General features: G+C 39.6%; 1 pseudogene; it reads right to left on the reverse strand.

Annotated features, from left to right (window-relative positions):
• Positions 1-9,320, reverse strand: part of LOC142180693 (long-chain-alcohol oxidase FAO4A-like) — a 74,302-nt pseudogene extending 64,982 nt beyond the window's left edge.
• Positions 9,321-16,008: the final 6,688 nt, after the last annotated feature.

Raw genomic sequence — 16,008 nt, forward strand, 5'->3', positions numbered from 1 at the left:
CAATAACAATTAACGCACAATTAAGTATTAATTAAGCATAAAATTGTATATTTGGACATTAAATGCTAAAAATGCAAACGATGCCTATTTTTTGTAAATTTTTTATTTTTGTAAAACAAATTTAATTATATCCTTCATGTAAAATGCGACATATTTTTGTATTTTTTTTATTAATTTAGCAAATAAACATGCACAAGCACATACAAATAATTATTAAAAATATCACAAAATTGCACACTAAAGAAAAATCATTTTATTTTTGGATTTTTTGGGAGTAATTCTCATATAAGGCAAAAATCACGTGCTTACAATTAACATCTTTTAACATGATTTCAACTTCAAATCAATGATTTCATGGGAGGAAATTGGGTGTTTTGGGTAGAACCTAGGTTTTTCAAAAAAAATTGGGGATTTGGACCTCGATTTGAGGTCCGATTTCAAAACAAATCATATATTTGGGTTCGAGGGGGAATGGGTAAACGGGTTTTGGTTCGAACCTCGGATTTTGACCATGTGGGCCCAAGGGGCGATTTTTGACTTTTTGGGTAAAACTTTAGAAAACTCATTTTCATGCATTGAGGTTGATTTATTTAGCGTTTATTGACGTAATTAAGTAATTTGTGACTAGATACGAGCGAATTAGCGGTGGAATCAAGGGGTAAAGCTATAATTGAAGCTTGAGTTGTGTTCGAGGCATCGAGGTAAGTGTTTGGTCTAACCTTAGCTTGAGGGATTAAGAGTTGTGTCCTATTTGCTATTTGTTTCTTGTTGAGTACGACGTATAGGCATGATGACGAGTATCTACGCGTTGGGGTCAAGCATGTCCGTGAGTCTTATCTTGTGATTTTTATGATCTCGTTGTATTATTCATGCCTTGGTGAAGATTTCTAGTTGTTGTGTAAAGTTGTGGAAAGAGTTGTGACCTATGAACATTGAGGAGCGTTGGCTCCAGTTGTATAACGAATTGTGAAAGTATAAGTGATAATCGAAACTCTAGAGCATTGGCTCGAGTTATGAAATGAATTGTGAAGTAAAAGTGAGAAAGAGAAGATATCATTGTGTTGCCCCCTTGTTGGGCTATTGTTGAGTTGAGGTTTCATTGCATTGTGTTCTTAATTGATACTACGGACGCTTAGGTTGATGATTCTTCGTGTTAGGTGTTGTAACGAGTTTGGTTATAGTTGGGTAGTTAGGTGTTGTAACAAGTTTAGTTATGACTGAGGTAGTTAGATGTTGAAACTAGTTGAGTTATAGTTGAGATAATTAGATATTGGAACAAGTTTGGTTATGGTTGTTTCTCCCTTGCCGGGACGTATATACTTGTACTGTTGAGTTCCCTTGTCGGGATATTGTAGTCTATTGTTGATCCCTTGTCGGGACGAGTAACTATGATTATTGTTGACTGTATATTTGGAATGGGTTGCACGCTGCAACATACATTATATTGGATCGGGTTGCACGCCGCAACAGATATTAAATTCGAACGAGTTGCACGCCGTAACATATATTATATTGAAACAGGTTGCACGCCGCAACTATATAGTTTGGAACGGGTTGCGCACCACAACAGATATTATATCGGATCGGGTTGTACGCTGCAACAGATATTATATTGGATCGGGTTGCACGCCGCAACAGATATTAAATTAGATCGGGTTGCACGCCACAACAGTTATATATGTGGATCGGGTTGCACGCCGTAACAATGTTAAATGATAAGGGATCAGGTTGCGCGCCGCAACAGTGTTGTCATTGTATTGATTGTAGGCATCGAGTGTTCTTTCATACTTTATTAAGTTCCTGATAGAATTGATATATTTCGCCGAAGCATGTTTCCCCCTCCTTTTTAAACTGTTTTTACCTGTTTACTTTTCCGTTGTGTATTATATAACTGCACAGGTTTATCTGGAGTCTGGTCCTAGCCTCGTCACTACCTCGCCGGGGTTAGGCCAGACACTTACCAGCACATGGGGTCGGTTGTGCTGATACTACACTCTGCACTCTGTGCAGACACCGGAGTAGCCTTTGGTCAGCAGCAGTAGCTCGGGAGCCAGCTTCAGTCCACCGAGACACCGAGGTAGCCTTGCAGGCGTTCGCAGGCCCGACGTTTCCTCTACCTTATTTTATATTCTGTTATCTCAAGTATTCAAGACAAACAGTGCTATATTTCTTTCAAACGGTTGTATTTAGTACTCTTAGTAGTCCGTGGATGTTGTGGCACTAGGTTCTGGTTAGAGGTACGTGATGGTCTTTGAGACATTTTCGTTTTCTATATATTTAAGATGTCCGCTAAATTTCATGTTCCGCTGTTATTTAACTATTTATTTCCTTGTTAATATAATTGGTAAGAAGCTTTAAAATAAAGGATTTAATGATTTCTAAGCTCATAGCTTGCCTAACTTCTACGAGTAGGCGCCATCACGAGTTCCGAGGATGAAAAATCCGGGTCGTGACAAATATATAATTGTCCCTTTAGGATACAACAAAACATGTAATGATCTTGAATTTTTGTCCCGACTTGTTACATGGGCAAAACTTCAAGTGTAACAAGTGTTGCCCCGTGCTTTCCCTCTGGACAACACTTTTAATTTTTGACTAGGGGTGTATATGGACCGAATTGGTTCGATTTTTATCAAAACTAAACCAAAACTACTATATCGATTTGGATTGGTTCGATTTGGCAGGGTTTTTTTTAAGGATTTTTTGTTACTTAAATATTATTTCAATCTTACTTTGTTAAATTTTTTATAAGTAAATATATGTTTGGAAAAAATTTGAAAAATTGACAAACATATTATCTATTAAATTTTCTTATGTGAGAATTTACTTAGTAACACATGATAGTTATTTTTTTAGTCGCCTGACAATAATTTTTCGTTAATGTACACTTTCAAGGTTAACCGAATTTAGTAATTAAACATAGAAGTAAATATGTTACCTAAATAATAATAACCACTTCAAATTCGAAAAAGATATAAGAATTTAATAGATCTTGACATATGAATATGAAAGAATAAAGAGATTGACGCTTTTTAGTAACACTTGATAAGAAAGTGATCATACAGCCCATTATTTAAGGTTAATAAATATGGAACACTTCATATTTTACTAAATACTATATCCCATTAGAGAATCCCAAATATTTGTAGACGTTTTTTAAGACAATTCTATATAAAATCTTAAAAGTATATGTAAAAATTATATATTTATATGTCGGTTTGACTGAGATTTTTTTTACTCAATACCAAACCAAGCCTAATCGGGGTTTTTAATCGGTTTGGTGCAGTTTTTCGGTTCGGTTTGTACACCCCATGTTTTTTACATTAAAATTCTGTCCATAAGGCAAACAGGGGCCAAAAGTTAAAGACCATCCAAAAAATGTCATATTTTTGCAAATTTTTATCCCATTTGTGCCCACAAATATTAGGTGTTATTTACACCAGATGGCCACTCTTTGCCGCATGGTATTTAAAACTTGACCACTGCTCCAAAATTAGATATGTTGTCTGAATATCAATTTTGAATTTTAAACTTAAGTCCAATGACCACTTTCAAATTTTAGATCATTAGTAAAAAGTGACTACTTTCTTAATACAATTTCGCAAAAGGTGGATGTAAATCAGCCAAATATTATAAACTACAACTAATCATGCCTTTAGGTTTTCTTCATCAATTTGATCCATCTTGTATGTTACTGAATGTGGTGAAATTGTTTCTCCTGAACCCCTATCTCTTGCCAAAGCAAATATATGTGTAGTTCTTGAATATTTGCACATTCTCATTTTAATATCAAGGCCTAAAATTCATGGCAATATTACTGAAAACATGCCAGGGTACAATGCTGGTGTTTGTATCACTGCACCATAGCCCGATTCTTCGAAATTCGCCACGACTTTAGACATTGCTGACATTATTACTCCTTCGTAGCTCTTCTTCTCCGCTTCTGGCCATACTTCAAAATTCTTTATACTGTTAGTGTCTTTATTTGGGAAGTATATATCCCCACGCGAAAATAACCGGATGGAGGTGTAAGTTTTTACTAATATTTGGTTTCTTTAAGCCACTTCTCTTAAGAAATGAAGGGGTGCGAAGTGCACCACAAGCTACAATTGTGACTTTGGATTTGACCATTAAAATTTGTCTCACCCCTTTATTTTGAAATTCACAAGAAACTCCAAATAGCTTCTCGCCCCTAGCTGAAGGTGGTCTTTTCCTTTCCTATTATGGAAATATATCAATAATATATATCCCACAAAATGCAAAAGCTATTCATAACAGAATATATTTTTAGAGTTTGATGAGGAAATATTGTCCTATAATAAGTTATAATTTGAATGGTAGAAAATATTCCTATAAAGATTTCTTGTGTTTTCTATGTATTGATTTGATATGTTATAGTTAACTTTTTCTTGTAAAAAGGACCATATAGTTATACTAGTATTAATAATTCAGAGTCTAATAATAGAAACCAAATGAAATATTTATCATAAAATTTTATACCAAAAAATTAAACACTCTTTTTCTTGTTTTGCGTCCTAAAAGATTAACATATTTTTATATTTCGATAACTAGTTAACTCTATACGGTCTCATTTTGCATGCTATTGACATGATTTTTGATAGACCTAAGTACCAAAAGCAAATTATTTGTAGAACGCTATTTTTGATAATTTAACCATATCTAGCTTATTTGTAGTCTTTCATTTTATCCCGTGTCTAGTCAAATAAACCGAAATTTTACGTCGGAAGTATCTTTTATCACATGGTCAATAAAACGACCCTTGAGTGAAACCATGCGTTAGAAATGTTTAGTTATAGTGTTAGTTATAGTGTTTGGGTGTACAGCTAGATGTCAGCTAAGCTAAGTTAGTGGAGTCTTAGTTAGTTAAGTAGGTGCTTAGTAGTAACTTATTTTGGGGAGAAATTCAAAAATGGTCAGATTTATAACTGGTCGTTCAAAAATAGCCCAGTTTCAAAAGTAATCGAAATTTAGCCACTTTTAATGTAAAGATAAATCTGAGTGAAACACTGTTCAAGACCCGGAAAATACGCCAGTATATTATACTGGAGTTCCAGCATAAGTATGCTTGAACTCCAGCATATTATACTGGAGTTCCAGGATAAGTATGCTGGAACTCCAGCATAATATGATGGAGTTCCAGCAAGTATAATTGTCCAGTATAATATATTGGAGTTTGGAGCACCGATGCTCCAGTCTCCAGTATATTATACTGGAGTCAGCAAAGTATACCGGTCTAGCATAATATGCTGGAGTTCATACACAGGTGCACCGAACTCCAGTATAATCTCAGCATAATATGATGGAGTTCCAGCAAGTATAATTGTCCAGTATAATATATTGGAGTTTGGAGCACCGATGCTCCAGTCTCCAGTATATTATACTGGAGTAAGCAAAGTATACCGGTCCAACATAATATGCTGGAGTTCATACACAGGTGCACCGAACTCCAGTATATTATACTGGACCGATCTCTGTTGCAGCAAAATAGTGGCTATTTTTCATTGACTTCGTAAACGCTGGCTATTTTTTAATGACCAATCCGAAAACTGGCTATACCGTGCTATTTTTACCTTATTTTGTATATAAATATACACTAGTGTACAGTATAATAATGACTTCTAATGGAAATGAAGAGAGACATACTTCTTCTCAGTCTGTGCATAACTGCTTCTATTTCTCCATAGCCAACAACTCAATCTAGATCTAGGATTTTCATCATGGTATCAGAGCCCGCGTTGAAGATCCACACATAGTTATCAAGTTCCTAGATTCTTAGTTGCGTTCAGTAATTGAGTTGGAGTAATTTTCGATATCTTCGAAGCTAGGGATTTATCAGTAATCAACAATTGCATTCTCTTTTCTAAGATCGATTATTGCTTAACAATGGGGATCGAGAGTTGAAGAAATTGATACAAGTGCAGCAACAGTCGAAGGAGGCCCTATCTTAATTGATCAACACCATCTAATGTTCCTTCAACCATGCAATACTCCAGGTAAATCTCTAATTTTAGTCAAATTAACTGGACCTAAATATTATACACTGTGGAGTAGTACAATGCGTATGAGTTTAATAGGAAAAAAGTAAGCTAGAGTTTGTGGATGGTAGATGATATTAAGCTATATAGATGATATTTACACCTTAATAGTAACCATGCTTTATTGTTGTTTTATAGGTAAATTGACAACAAAATACTCTAAATGGTGTTCTTTTGTTTCGCAGGGAATATTCTAAGAGAGGAAGCACCACGAAGTGTTTTGGAGGCAATAATGTGAAGAAAACGCCAACTCGAGAAGTACCCGAGCACAAAGAAGCAAGAAAATGGCCTGAGCAAATTCCACCGCGGCCATGGTGAAATCGCGACAGACTAAAGCTCGAGGCAGAATGATTAGCTCCCACCACGGTATTGTCACGGTCTTGCCGCGACCGCAGTGCACTGTTCACGCTTCAGAAATTTTTGGACCAAAGTGTAAATTCGGAAAAACTTGTTCCAAACCTTTATAAGCTATAGAAACTCGCCCAAGATTGTTTTAAGCTTGTTTTTAGACTACTTTGGAGGCAAGAACAAGTGTAAGAAGATCAACCAAACATTAGAGTTTTTCTATCTCTTTTATTTTCTTGCAATTACCCATTATGAATAATTTAGTATTTTCTTCTTGTCTGGTCATGAGTAGCTAATTCCTTAGTCTAGTGTTTTGATGGAACCTATTAAAGGATGAAATTCTTGTGATGTTAATATAGTTTGCCAGTTAATCTTTATTTTGTTCAACTGCGTGTTGGTTGTAGTTAATTGACAGGATCCTCAATTAGCTATGCCTATTTAGTGTGCATAACTCGGGAGAGAGTGCATATGTAGGTAGTTGTTGAACAACACCACTCCCAAAGTATATGAGGGATCAATAACTGCGGGTTTAAAGGCGGAATTAGGGATAACGAAGCCTTGAGTGCAATCTAAAGTGAGCTGTAATATACAAAGCCAGCTAGCGTATCTCGGGAGAGTGCGTCTAGTAAATTATCGTGATTACTCCGGAGAGATTTACGGTAATAAGAGTGCTCATGATTGATATAGACGATTTGGTGAATCTATATGAAACATAACCGGAAGGGATTCCATCAATAGGAGAAATCATAACCTTAGAACCTTCTCTTAATTGGTTACAGCTTAATCATAGTTAGTTTTAAGTGCTTATTACTTTCATTCTCAGTTAGTAGAAACACCATCAATTGTTATTGACAACGTTTGGGAAGTTGATTCCGTAGAATTTAGTAAATCCAACGAAAGTAATTGATAGGTTGATTCCTTGTGGGTTCGACTCTGGACTGAATACTCATATTATATTTGCAACATCTGCGTGTCCTTTTAATATGCATAGTTGGATGTGATCAAATTTTGGCGCCGTTACCGGGGAATTAACGGTGTTATCAATTACAATTGAAAGAAGTACAAAATTCTTAGTGTAGTCAGTTTTCTCTATACCCAATCTTTACATTGAAATTTTAACGTTTATTGACATGGTTGTACAAGTGCATGCCTAGAAACTCATCGAGAACTGGTGAAGTATTTGAAGCATTATTAGATCCCGAGAAAATTTTCAAGGCCTTGAATCGGGACAACCGGAAAAGCAAACAACAACAAACAACTGAACAAATCGAACCAGACATGGGGGACAACGTGGTAGACCCAGTAGCCCCAATAGCACCTATGTCACCTTCTATGCCAGAGGCTGCTCTCTATGATTGGGCATAACCCACAACTGAAAATCTGGACACTACGATTGTAGTCCCGCAGATACAGGCTGAATCATTCCAATTCACGAATAACATGCTGCACTTATTGCAAAACAAGGGACTATTTTCGGGGTCACAAGTCGAATATCCTCAACAACACTTGAAGAATTTCCTGTCAATCTGCAAAACCCAAAGGCATCCCAACGTAACTACGAAAGCAATCAAGCTGTTATTGTTTCTATTCTCAGTGACAGGAGCTGCCCAGACCTGGCTAAACTCACTCCCCATAAATTCCATAACCACTTGGGAGGAGTTAGTCAAGCAATTCCATAACAAGTTCCACCCACACAACAAGACTGCTCAACAAATTGATGAAATTTTGAGTTTTAAACAGAGACCAATGTAGACACTGCATGAAACATGGGAACGTTTCAAAGGTATGCTGGTTATACACCCGCACCATGGTATTGCAGATCTGATGTTAGGTCAACGGTATTACATGGGATTGTCAGATAGCGTGAAGAACATTGTTGATGCTTCAGCTGGTGGAGCATTTTTTAGCAAAACATGGAGAGAAGGCTAGAGTCTGCTTGATAAGATGGCGCAGAATTCGGGATGGACAACTAGTAATGCACCTATCACTCCAGTGGTTCACTCAATACCCTTAGATCCATACAACTCTATGGATGGAAATAGGGCCACCTTATTGACACAGATGAGTATACTCACTAAAAAGGTGGAAGAGTCAGGGCAGAAGCAGTAGGTACACATCATAGATACTACCAATGGGGGCTTGTGCACATCTTGCATTAGTCATCCAATTGGTAACCAGTGGAATGTAGAACATGATCATCATCACTACCCTGAAGACATAAACTATGTGTCTAATTATGGAGGCCAGAGACAGGGTGGTCAGAATTGGGGCTAGCAAAATCAGCCGTACATGCCAGTCCAGCACAGTTCAACAATGGGAACATGGGAGGTATGAGACCTCCTAACAATATGGCACCTTATCCACGGCCACAGGGATATAACAATCAGAATTAGCAGCAAGGGTATCACCCTCCTCATCAGCACCATGGTGGACGGCAGGAAGATGGGTTTGCTAGACTTGAGGCAATGATGCAGTAGGTTATTGGGTCCAATGCAAAAATTAGTGAGAGAGTAGATGCACACGATTCATCTATCAAGAATATTGAAGTGCAGATGGGGCAAATTTCAATGTCTCTAAATAATCGTCCTCATGGGATATTACCTGTAGACACTCAAATAAACCTCAAAGATCAAGGCCCGAAGTAGCTGATGATAGTGAGTCTATGGAATGGCAGAGATTTAGACATAGAACAAGAAAGGGATCGAGAGATCAGACAGGCTGAGACTCGCATACCAGTGCCCATTGAGCCAGATGAGTCAACGAAACTTACAGAGGTGATAGTCCAGCCTGCTCAAGAAGAACACAACATTCAGATTGAGACTGAGAAAGAAGTTGAGACATCCCAGGAACAAGTAGTTGAGGTGGCAACTGATAAAGAGCAGTCCCAATGCATTGGGAAGAAGAGACCTCCTGCACCATTCCCTCAAAGGCTAGCTAAGCACAAGAAAGAGGAGCAGTACAAGAAATTCTTGGAGATGCTGAAAAAAATCCAGGTAAATATTCCATTGATTGATGCTTTGAAAGAGATGCTTGAGTATGCAAAAATGATGAAGGACTTAATGTTGAGAAAATTCGATTTCCAAGATCTGGCTACAGTGACTCTTACTCAGACCTTCAGTGCAGTGGTGACTAGACCAATTGCGAAGAAGCTATCTGACCCAGGGAGCTTTACAATTCCCTACACTATTGGTAATTTTGCTTTTGCTAAGGCACTTTGTGATCTAGGGGATAGCATTAATCTTATGCCCCTGGCGATTTATAAGAGGCTAGGGATTGGAAGAGCTAGATCCACCTCTATGTTGTTGCAGCTGGCAGACAGGACTGTAAAAAGACCATCTAGTATCCTAGATGATGTGTTGATTCAGGTGGGGAAATTTGTGTTCCCTGCAGATTTTGTGATCTTGGACTGCAAGGTGGATGAAGAAATTCCCATAATTTTGGGAAGGCCATTCTTAGCCACTGGGAGAGCTCTCATTGATTATGAGACTGGGGAGCTCAAAATGAGATTGAACGACGAGGAGATAACATTCAATGTGCAGAAATGTATGAGGCGACCAAGTGAATTCGCTAATTGCTTTCTTATTGATGCGTGGATATAATTGTCGAAACTGATGATGAGATGCTGACTATTGAGGACCTTTTTGCTGCATGCCTGATGAATTTAGATGAGTTGAATGGAGAAGAACTAGCAGAATGGGTGTTGGCACTAGAGGGCAGAGGGTTCTGGGATAGAACTCTTGAATTTGAGCCCTTGCACTTAGAAAATAGAAAAAATCCTCCAGCCAAGCCATCCATCGAAGAACCCCCAAAGCTAAAGTTGAAGCCACTGCCCACCCATCTCAGGTATGAGTTCCTTGGACCTGACTCCACATTACCTGTTATTATCTCATCTAGTTTGTTAGATGTGCAAGCACAACAACTCTTGCAGGTACTCAAGGAGTGTAAGACTGCCATTGGGTGGACCATGGCAGACATAAAGGGGATCAACCCTGCCTACTGTATGCATAAAATTCTGCTGGAAGAGGGCCACAAACCTTCCAGGGAACACCAAATAAGGCTGAACCCCAACATGAAGGAAGTTGTGAAGAAAGAAGTGATAAAATGGTTAGATGCGAGAATCATTTTCCCAATCTCTGATAGCAGCTGGGTTAGCCCGGTTCAATGTGTACCTAAAAAGGGTGGCATGACGGTAGTTAAAAATGAAAATAATGAACTGATCTCTACGAGAACCATCACGGGCTGGAGAATTTGCATGGATTACAGAAAGTTAAATCTAGCCACTCGGAAAGACCACTTCCCACTTCCCTTCATTGATTAGATGCTGGACAGACTGGAAGGGAGGTCACACTTCTGTTTTCTGGATGGGTACTCAAGGTACAATCAGATCTCCATTGCACCAGAGGACAAAGAGAAGACCTCCTTAACTTGCCCGTATGACATTTATGCCTTTCGGAGGATGCCATTTGGCCTATGCAATGCACCCGCCACATTCCAAAGTTGCATGATGTCCATATTCACTGACATGGTAGAAGGCATAATGGAGGTATTCATGGATGATTTCTTAGTGGTGGGAAATCCATTCGATGAATGCCTAATAAATCTGACGTGTGTGCTAAAAAGGTGTATTGAGACTAACCTGGTTCTTAATTGGGAGAAGTGCCATTTCATGATACAAGAGGGCATAGTCTTGGGACACCGGGTGTCAAGCAAGGGAATTGAGGTGGATCGTGCTAAAGTGGATGTGATAGCAAAGCTGCCCCTTACAACTTCAGTCAAAGCAATTAGGAGCTTCCTCGGGCATTCCGGTTTCTACCGTAGATTCATAAGAGACTTCTCAAAAATTGCCAACCCTCTCTGTATGTTGTTAGAAAAATATCACCCCTTCTTATTTTCTGATGATTGTAGGGTAGCATTCGAGGAGCTGAAGAAGAGGCTAGTCACAACACCCATTATTGTTGTCCCCGACTGGGAGCAACCCTTCGAAATCATGTGTGACGCTAGTGACTACGCAATGGGGGAATCTACTATGCTAGTAGAACGCTGAGTGGAGCCCAGTTGAACTACACTATGACTGAGAAGGAGATGTTCGTTGTGGTGTTTGCTTTCGACAAGTTTAGATCATACCTAATTCGCTCTAAGGTAATTGTATACACTGATCATGCAGCTCTCAGGTACTTGATTGATAAGAAGGAGTCTAAGCCGCGCCTGATTCGTTGGGTGTTGCTACTGCAAGAATTTGACCTCAAAATTCGTGACTGTAAGGCCACAGAAAACCAAGTCGTTGATCATCTATCACGACTTGAGGGAGATGAATACTCAATTGAGGTTGAGAATATTATGGAAACCTTTCCAAACTAGCAACTGCTTGCTACTAGTCGTGAGGAAGTGCCATGGTATGCAGACTTTGCAAATTACCTAGCCAGCGGTATAGTTCCCTATGGCCTTTCCTCTTTACAAAAGAAAATTTTTTATCGTGACTGCCATATGTATTATTGGGATGAACCTTACCTGTTTCGAATATGTGTTGACAATATGATCCGGAGGTACGTCCCCGAGATAGAACAATCTTCTGTTTTGTAGGCATGTCATGCATCGGTGTATGAAGGGCATTTTTGAGGAGTCAGGACAACTGCGAAAGTGCTAGAGGCCAAATTCTTTTGGCCAACAGTAGTTAAAGATGCACACCAATAGGTGAAGGGCTGCAATGAAAATCAGCGGACCGGGAACATTTCCCGTCGCCATGAGATGCCCATGAACCCGATTCAAGAGGTGAAAGTGTTTGATGTCTGGCAGATTGACTTCATGGGACCCTTTGTCAGCTCCTTTGGCAATAAGTACATACTTGTTGTTGTGGATTACGTGTCCAAATAGGTAGAGGCTATAACGTTTCCCACTAATGATGCAAGAGTGGTGGTGGGATTTTTGAAGAAGAACATATTCACTCGCTTTGGGACACCAAGAGCGATTATCAGTGACAGAGGCACCTACTTCTGTAATAGAGCTTTTGAGAAGTTGCTAGCAAAGTATGGTGTACGCCACAAGGTGGCTACCCCATATCACCCCCAGACTAGTGGGCAGGTTGAAGTGTCCAACAGAGAGATAAAGAGTGTGCTCACTAAGACTGTGAACGCCACAAAAATTGATTGGGCGAAAAAGCTAGATGATGCACTCTGGGCTTATAAAACTGCTTTTAAAACACCAATTGGTCTGTCACCATATAAGTTGGTGTTTGTGAAGGCCTGCCACTTGCCAGTGGAACTTGAACATAAAGCTTGGTGGGCACTAAAACAGCTGAACCTAGACATTGAAGCTGCGAGCACAACGAGAATCACTAAATTGCATGAGCTTGACGAGTTCAGATATCTTGCTTTTGAGAGCACAAGGTTGTACACGGAAAGAATAAAGAGGTTGCATGACCAGAACATTGCTGAGCGACATTTCAAACCCGGGGACATGGTATTGCTCTATAACTCAAGATTACGATTATTTCCTGGTAAGCTTAAGTCACGATGGTCTGGTTCATTTCGAGTGGTAGAAGTCTCAACTTCAGGAGCTGTGGAGATTGCCTCGGAGAAATAATCTCAGACATTTAGAGTCAATGGGCAGAGATTAAAACTATACATAGGCATAAAAGAACCAAAGGAAGTGTCTGAGATCCACCTGACGGAACCTCAGAGGTCGAACGAGCCTTAAATGTGCTTGTCTGCATCGTGCCGCGACGTTAAATCAGGCGCTGCATGGGAGGAAACCCACGAATGTGTTATTAGCATTATTGTGTAACTTTCTATATAAAAAAATAGCGTCAGCACCGCGACCGCGGCGTGACCACGACAAGACCGCGGTGAAGGCCAGGTATTCTGCCTCGAACTTGCTAGACTCATCGCGTCCGCGATGTGATCGCGGTATGATTGCGGTGAGACGTGAACTTTTTGCCTCTGATTTTTTAAAACCCGCCTCGACCGCGGTAGGACTGCGGTCGACCACGGTGGGCACCAGGTATTTTTATTTTTTAATTTTTTTTCCGTTCTTCCTTATTTTTATTCTTCTTTTATTTTCTAACACCTAATTCCATAACCCAAAAAGACACGACCCCCCTCTAATTCTCAATTCCTCTCTCTCTCTAAACCCTAACCCCCTCCTCCCAAAAGAAAATCCCAAATCCCTCTCTTCTTCTTCTTCTTCACTCATCCCACTTACCCCATCTTCATTCCTCTTACTCCTTCACCCTTCCGGGTATGTAATACTCATCTCTTCCTTCGTTTTTCTTTTTGTATTTTGTTGCAGTATATGCTAGCCTAGTGTTTGTAATGTTGTAGTAATGTTTAGTCGATTTTGTTAGTTTTTCTTGTGAATTTCGTTTTTGAGAATGGTTGGTGAAGGGGCTGTGTGTTTAATATGGTGGAAATGTGTATGTGGTGGGTGTTGAATGAACTGTTGTGGGGTGTGATGGTGTAGTAGAATTTATTATTTGGGGAAGTTTTGATATATTCACATGGGCTATGTATATGAAGAAATTTGTCTTGCCCATAAGGTGTTTGGGAAATTGCCCAAATGGAGTCATAAGGGGCTAATGTGACATGGTTGTGGTGAAGTCTGAGTAACCACTAATAGTCACACATTTCACACACTCACTAATTAGGCGTTTCTCTATTTAGCAGGTACAATGAGTTCATCCAGGCAGAGACACAACAACGAGTCCTCCGCTAGTGGACCGGGAAGCTCCTTGAGAGCTAGGAGTCAGGCTAGTGCACCACAGTTTGACAACACTAGGTTTGTCTCCCAACCGACGGAGGACAAATACAATGCAAAGGCAGCAAAGAAATTGCTACATGAGGTGCATATTGACAGACATGCCTTAGAGGTGGAATGCCCAAACATCTTTAATGAATTGAGAAGGTGTCAGCTGGACATCTTCTTGAGGTACCGGAGGTGGCCAATGTTCAGATGGTCAGGGATTTCTATACGAACTGCCCGGAACATGAGGATAGGGTTGTTACTTTGCGCAATACTCTGGTTAATGCATCCATCGAGGCCATCCGCATGGTTTATCGGTTGCCAGTGTTTCGGGGAGAAGATGATGATTATCGTACTTTTAGTTGAACAAGTGCCTTGTGGGGAACTCTTCTTGAAACTATCTGTTTGCCAAACAGAGAACACATATGGATAAAGCCCAGGATCACACTTAACTCACAATCTCTCAATTGTGAGGCTAAGTGTTGGCTAACTATTATCAACAGTCGGTTGCTGCCTTCCAGCAACACGACTGATGTCAATCTACCACGGGCGTCAGTAATCTACTGTTTCATGGCTCACAGGGATTTTGATGTGGCCCGTCTCCTCCATGACGAGATGCTCATTAGATCACCTGAGTTGCTCAAAGGCTTCTACTTCCCTTCTCTAGTCACCAGGTTGTGCCGCCTTGCTAGAGTCCCTGAAGACCTTAGAATTAATGGGAAACCACTAAAAGCTCCGTTCTTGGCAAGAAAAATCAGAATTGGGATGGAGCCGTGGTGAATGTTGATGAATCAGATGATGAATTTGATGATGATGATGATGCTGAGGCAGCTGAAGTCCCATCACCTCTGAGAGTTAAGGAGGCATGCCCATCACAGCCATGCTGGAGCACCCACATGACAGATTTGGAGCAGGAGATGGCTGGGTTGCATACCTCAGTCACTGATTTGGGTGCTTATGTAGATGAGGTGGCTGACTGGTAGGTGAAGTCGGAGAAGAAATTCTTAGGCTGGCTGAGAGCTTTGGGTAGTGCTTGCAATGTGAACCCAGACACCATATCCGATCAGGAGTGATCCTCCAGGGAAGTTCCTTTACCTCACTGTTTTATAAATTTTTAAGCCATGAGGACATGTCTACGTTTTAAGTGTGGGGTGGGGGATACTTCACTGTATGTATGTATTTGTAACAATTGACTGTTTGATTTTGTTTTGTTTTGCTTTGAGTGTTTTGATGTTTTGAGTAATTGTTCATTAGGTAAGTTAAAATAGGTAAGTGACTTGTCCCGATGACAGATCTCTTTCGACGGGGTTCTTGAGGGACTAAGTCGAGAAATAAAAAGGGAATATAGAGACTCTTCCTGATGAATGATCCTTGAGACAATTTTCTTGAGGGAAGTTAGTCTAGAAAAAATACCAAAAAGATTTTTTATTTTATATTTAGGTAGTGTAGTAACTGTCCCTTGGTTTTTCTTTAGGCCACGACTCTTTTCCAAGGGTTTAGCTTGAACCGGGTGTAGGTATTTTTTGTTCATTTTGTTTATTTTTAGTTTTTAGATTAGGAATAATGGGATATGAGCTAAAATCGAAGGATAAACCCTTAGCGTTGATACACGTGAACACAATAGACACTAGAGTGTAATGCTTAGTCTCAATGGTTGAATCTTGCTAAAGTGCCTTAAAATTGTATGTTTGTATCTAACTTGAACACTCAAAAGGGAATGTCTTGATAAATCAATCCGGAGTGAGTCATGTGCCATTTTTGTGTAAGTTTTACTGTATCCCATGATTCACATTTGATGGCTAGAACTTGCCCTGTGTGTTTGCAAAGCGAAATAGTAGTTTCATTCAGTTTTAGAAGTGATATAGGCATTTCT

Source organism: Nicotiana tabacum, chromosome 5 (assembly GCF_000715075.1).
Source record: "Nicotiana tabacum cultivar K326 chromosome 5, ASM71507v2, whole genome shotgun sequence".
Taxonomy (NCBI): domain Eukaryota; kingdom Viridiplantae; phylum Streptophyta; class Magnoliopsida; order Solanales; family Solanaceae; genus Nicotiana; species Nicotiana tabacum.